General features: G+C 38.3%; 1 protein-coding gene across 1 annotated transcript in view; it reads right to left on the reverse strand.

Annotated features, from left to right (window-relative positions):
* Positions 1-3199, reverse strand: part of KIAA1958 (KIAA1958 ortholog) — a 61308-nt gene extending 58109 nt beyond the window's left edge. The window contains exon 1 of the mRNA XM_023753269.1: positions 3151-3199. The gene's annotated coding sequence lies outside the window, so the exon portion shown is untranslated. The remainder of the gene's footprint in view (positions 1-3150) is intronic.
* Positions 3200-6000: the final 2801 nt, after the last annotated feature.

The following is a 6000-nucleotide window of genomic DNA, read 5'->3' on the forward strand; positions in this document are numbered from 1 at the left end:
TGGTGTTCATATGGTGTATACATATGTAAGAATTTATCAATCTATATACTTTAAAGATTTGTGCGTTTTACTGCATGTAAATTATATATTAAAAAAACAACAACATTTAAGGTATAGAGGCAGTAAAGTGGAGTCTGGTTTCCAAACGTAGGTGGTCCAAACCCAGAAATCACTCTTTTACAACACTATACAGTCTCAAGAATGAAAACCCAAGGGAAATGAACAGGAACTTGAACTAACAATGTCTGGCTGAATCCACTGCCTGACATACTAGTCTCATTTACTTGAGTATTTTGCTCCTTGGATGTCATGCAGTGTCATCATGTCTAACAGGTACTATCATTTCCTTAGTGTCATTAATCGATCCTCTCTGGGTATTCAGAAAGCCCAGCAGTTTGAATATCCTCTCTTTCTTGTCTTGGTTTTCCCAGAATAGATGCTGTAATAATGGTGCACCTCATGTTGAGAGAGTAGACTTCAAATTAATTTGCCAAAATTTATTCACTAGGAGACAATTTGTAAATAGATCAATTCACTGATTATACCAAATTTATACTTCATGTATTGAAGATTTCAATAAAATTTTAGTATTTGCTTCATAGCAGCATTTTAAGAACTATTTAATTTGTAAAAAGCAAAGATTTGTAGAGTAGCTTAAATTTTCTTATGAATATATTCGTCATGAATATATTCAATAAATGTGAATATATTCTTTATGATTATATTCATGAATATATCCTCCTTATGAATATATTCATGAATATATTCTTCTCTGCCCTACAGGGAAAACATTTTAATGCAGTTTTAAATTAATGAATATCAATATATTCATGAACATTTTCATAAGTTTATATTCATATTCATGAAGCCAAGTTCTTCACATTGGGTCATTTTTGAACCTGGTTTAAAATTTAATGAATATCAATATATTCATTAAGACTATATTCATATTTTCAACAGCAGATATTCATATTCATGCCCTGTACTATTGATCATATTTTGAACTCAATTTACATGCAGGAAATTCTGAGCTCAATTTAAAATGTAATGAATATCAATAGCTTCATTAAGAATATATTCATAAGAATACCATCAGATTCATTGTGTATATTCAAGAATATATGCACAAGGCAACTAACCCGTCCAATCATTTGCATCTTTGACAAAATGACCATTCCTTAAAATAGTGTTAAGGAGAATGTATTTGTTTTCACAGGGGAACTGGCATACTTTCTTCTAGGTGGGCTTTCATCTACAAGCACACACGAGCCCCAGGGTTTACCCAGTGAGACTCATTTGGGCATGCACCAGAGCTGTCCCAGGATTTCAGATCTCACAGGCTCTGTTAACATCTCTCTGTTGTTCTTTATTTTACTCTTAGCACAGAGATTTGGAACATATACAGAACTAACAGGTTTTTTTTGCCTGAATTTAAGAATTTCTAGCAATCCCATCAGCTGATTATTATGCTACCTTTAGGTATCATTTTGGTTCTACATTTTAGATTTGTTTTTCATCTAACTTTTTTTTTTTCATTTAATTATCTGATTTGACTGTTCTGTTCTTATTTAACTACTAGAGGCCCAGTGCACGAAAGTTTGTGCACTCGGAGGAGGGTGGGGGGTCCCCTCAGCCCAGCCTGTGCCCTCTCACAGTCCGGGACCCCTTGCTCCTTATCGCCCGCCTGCTTGCTGCTCCTTAGCACTGCCTCGGAGGCAGGAGAGGCTCCTGCCACCGCTGCTGCACTCGCCCAGCTTCTGGCTGAGCGGTGCTCCCCTTGTGAGAGCGCACTGACCACAAGGGGGCAGCTCCTGCGTTGAGCGTCTACCCCCTGGTGGTCAGTGCGCATCATAGTGACCAGTGGTTCCGCTGTTTGGTTGATTTGCATATTACTTTTGCATATTACTCACATAGGATTTTAATGTTAGAAGGAAACACCCTTAATGCAATAAATACTTATAAAAAATCATAAAATCTTAAAACTGGAACAAAAGGATTGCCATTAAAAAGAAGGATGCCTACTAATCATGAGCATTCAAAACGGTTCTAGTAAATGTGTTGTCCTATGCAATAAGGCAAGATGACAGACAAAAATATTAGAAAGGAATCACAAAACCAGCATTATTTCCTGATGACAGGCCTATCTACCTAGAAAAAGAGAAATATTTTTAAAATGTAATTAATAAACAGATAAAATGAAATTCCAAATAGCTTAGAAACTTAATTTAAACAAAAACCAAAAGGAGAATATTTTCAGAAATTTGAATTATTTAAGGCATTTTTCTCTTTAAGTGTGATTTTAAAATTTAATATGTAGCCCTGCCAATGTGGTTCAGTGGTTGAGCATCGACCTATGAACCAGGAGGTCACAGTTCCATTCCAGGTCAGGGCACATGCTCAGGTTGTGAGCTTGATCACTAGTGGGGGGAGTACAGGAGGCAGCCCTTTGATGATTCTCATCATTGAAGTTTCTATCTCTCTCTCCCTCTCCTTTCTTCTCTGAAATCATAAAAATATATATTTTTAAAAATAATAAAAATTTAATATGTAAGTATTACAATAATGCAATCACAGAAAACATTCTGATGGAGTTTTCCTACTTTTTTTATTAGTATCAAACATAGATAAAAGTTTCAGGGGTGGGGAACATCTGGCCCAAGATAAGGCCCATGAAATCATTTGGTCTGGCCCTGCCAAGGCATTAGGGGCGAGTTAATTAGATGTTTGACCAAATATAACAGCTTAATTTTTAAGTTGATAATTCTGAATGGCTCACAAATGATGTTATAAATATCTAAATAGCCTTTGACAGGAAAAAGGTTCCCCACACCTGAACTAGTAAAATGATCACCTATATAACTTCCACAGTCAATTATTGTTAATAAAATAAAACATTATAACATAAATTTTAAATATTTTGTTTTTTCCTAATATCTTATCATAAAATATTCAAATACAGTAAAAGTTACAACATGGATGGACCTTGAAAATATTATTCTAAGAGAAATAATCAAGTGGTAAAGGACCACACATTCCATTTATGTAAAATGGGTAGAACAAGCAAATCTATAGAGACAGAATGTATATTAGTGGTTGCTAATAACTGGGAGTGACTTTAGGGGAAAATTAGAAGTAAATGCTAATAAATACCAGGTTTCTTTTTAGGGTGATGAAAATGTTCTCAAATTCATTATGGTGGTCAGGTTGCAAAGCTCTGTAAATATGCTAAAACCAATAAATTGTATAGTTTTAGTGTATTTTTGGTATGTGAAATACACTTCAAGTTGATATTAAAGACAGAAATTATAGTTAAATCAGTTGACTTTAAAGGAGTTCTAAGGTAATTTTGAATAAGGAAATCAAGATGCAGAAAAATGTACATATTATCCCATATTTTTGTAAAACAATGACAAAACTGCACACATAAATATATATGTGCATGTAATTAATGAGCATGGAATAAATACGGAAGGATACATTCTTGATTATCAACAGGGGGTGCTAATATGGGGAGAGGGTGACTAGAGGGGAAGGAAGTGGTAGCAATGTAAGACAGGGACTGTTTAGACAAACTGCACTTAAAAAGAAACCCAAGATGTGTCATGTCTGCAACTTATTTTCAGATGGTTCAGTAAGAAAGTGTGTGTGTGTAGACATGCATAATTTCATATATGCATATACATATATATACACACATAAAGATAGATTGATAAATATAATCAAATGTTAATAGTTCAATTATATGATACACAGTTATTTCTCCATTTTGAAACAGTGTTATGAACAGACAGCCAAGTTTTCTTACGATTTTTAAGGGCTATTTTGAGGGCCAGTATTAAGAAAAGAGGCCTGGAGAAACCAAGATGGTGGCATAGGTAAAAACCGGAAATTGCTGCTTCCCACAACAACTTCAAAAATACAACAAAAAGACAAAACGGACATCATCCAGAACTACAGGAAGGCTGGCTGAGTGGAAATTCTACAACTAGAAGAAAAGAGAAAAGCACACTGAGACCCAGAGGAGCTGCAGAAGTAAAGTACAGAAGTATGGAGGCTCGAGCGCGCGGAAAGGGGCTGGTACCTGAGGACTCGGCTGTCTTTTTGAATCCGGAGGGAGTCACAAGCTCCCGACTGCTCTGAACTCCAGTTCCGGGAAGTCTCTGGGGACCCAGGGCTCATACGGGGAGAAACCGGACTGTCTGGCAGCAGGCAGAACTCGGAACTTGAGGGCGGCTTTCCCTCAGAAGTGCTTGCAGCAATTACCGGGACACTGAGACGCTCGGCCCCTTAGGGCAGGGCTGAGGATCAACCATAGCTGCTTGCTCCGCCCTGTTGATTCCTAGACCCCGCCCCACCCAGGCTGCCGCAGAAGCTTTTGCATATGAATGCCCTGGCCTTTTGCAACCTGAAAATTACCTAACAAATTGCAGCTGAGTCAGACAGACCCAGAACTTCCAAGAGAAGGTTCAAGGCCCCACAGCAGCTTGCATTGCTTCACAGCTGGGCCTCATCTGGGCACCTCCAAACCCCAAAAAAGGAAGGGGAATCTGCAGATCTCTTCGTAGCTCCTGCTAGGTAACCTCAGGCAGAGGCTAAATTAGCACCTCCTTAAATCCAAGAGCCAGTGTACCCAGTGGTCAGAGTGGGACCATCCAGATTACAACTCCTCAGATCCATAACGGACACACTCAGGGGGCAGACTCAGTGAGCACCAAAGCCCCACTGAAGCAAGTCTTGCCCCATAAGGGTGTCTTCAGCACAGAAGTTCTCCCACTGCAGACAAAGCTGATTCTCACAGCCAATTGGCCTGGAGGCCAATTCCTCCCAGTGATACCAACAACAATCAAGGCTTAACTACAACAAGACTGTGCACAAAGCCCACAAGGGGGTGCACCAAGAGTGTCCACCTCAGGTAACTGGGGAGGCTGAGCCACTGGGCCCTATAGGACACCTAGCACACAAAACCACTCTACCAACACAGGGAAGCATAAAAAATGCGGAGACAAAGAAACAGGTCACAAATGACAGAAATGGAGGAAAGAAAACGACTGGATATAGAGTTCAAAACCACGTTTATAAGGTTTTTCAAGAATTTTCTGGAAACCGCCAATAAATTTAGTGAGACCCTGGAGGATATGTAAAAAGGCCAACTAGAAATTAAGCATACACTGACTGAAATAAAGAATAATATACAGAGATCCAACAGCAAACAAGAGGATCCCAAGAATCAAGTCAAAGATTTGAAATACGAAGAAGAAAAAAAATACCCAACCGGAAAAGCAAAAAGAAAAAAGAATCCAAAAATATGAACATAGTGTAGGGAGCCTCTGGGACAACTTCAAGCGTACCAACATTAGAATTATAGGGGTGCCAGAAGAAGAGAGAGGGCAAGATATTGAAAACCTATTTGAAGAAATAATGACAGAAAACTTCCCCTACCTGGTGAAAGAAATAGACTTACAAGTCCAGGAAGCGCAGAGAACCCCAAACAAAAGGAATCCAAAGAGGACCACACCAAGACACATCATCATTAAAATGCCAAGAGCAAAAGACAAAGAGAGAATCTTAAAAGCAGCAAGAGAAAAAAGTCAGTTACCTACAAGGGAGTACCCATACGACTGTCAGCTGATTTCTCAGTAGAAACCATGCAGGCCAGAAGGGAGTGGCAAGAAATATTCAAAGTGATGAATAGCAAGAACCTACAACCAAGATTACTTTATCCAGCAAAGCTATCATTCAGAATTGAAGGTCAGATAAAGAGCTTCACAGATAAGAAAAAGCTAAAGGAGTTCATCACCACCAAACCAGCATTATATGAAATGCTGAAAGGTATTCTTTAAGAAGAGGAAGAAGAAAAAGGAACTCTTTCCATTTGCCACAGCATGGATGGAACTAGAGAGCATTATGCTAAGTGAAATAAGCCAGTCAGAGAAGGATAAATACCACATGATCTCACTCATTTGTGGAATATAATGAACAACATAAACTGATGAACAAGGA

The sequence above is a fragment of the Myotis lucifugus genome, unplaced genomic scaffold, assembly GCF_000147115.1.
Source record: "Myotis lucifugus unplaced genomic scaffold, Myoluc2.0 scaffold_43, whole genome shotgun sequence".
Lineage (NCBI taxonomy): Eukaryota > Metazoa > Chordata > Mammalia > Chiroptera > Vespertilionidae > Myotis > Myotis lucifugus.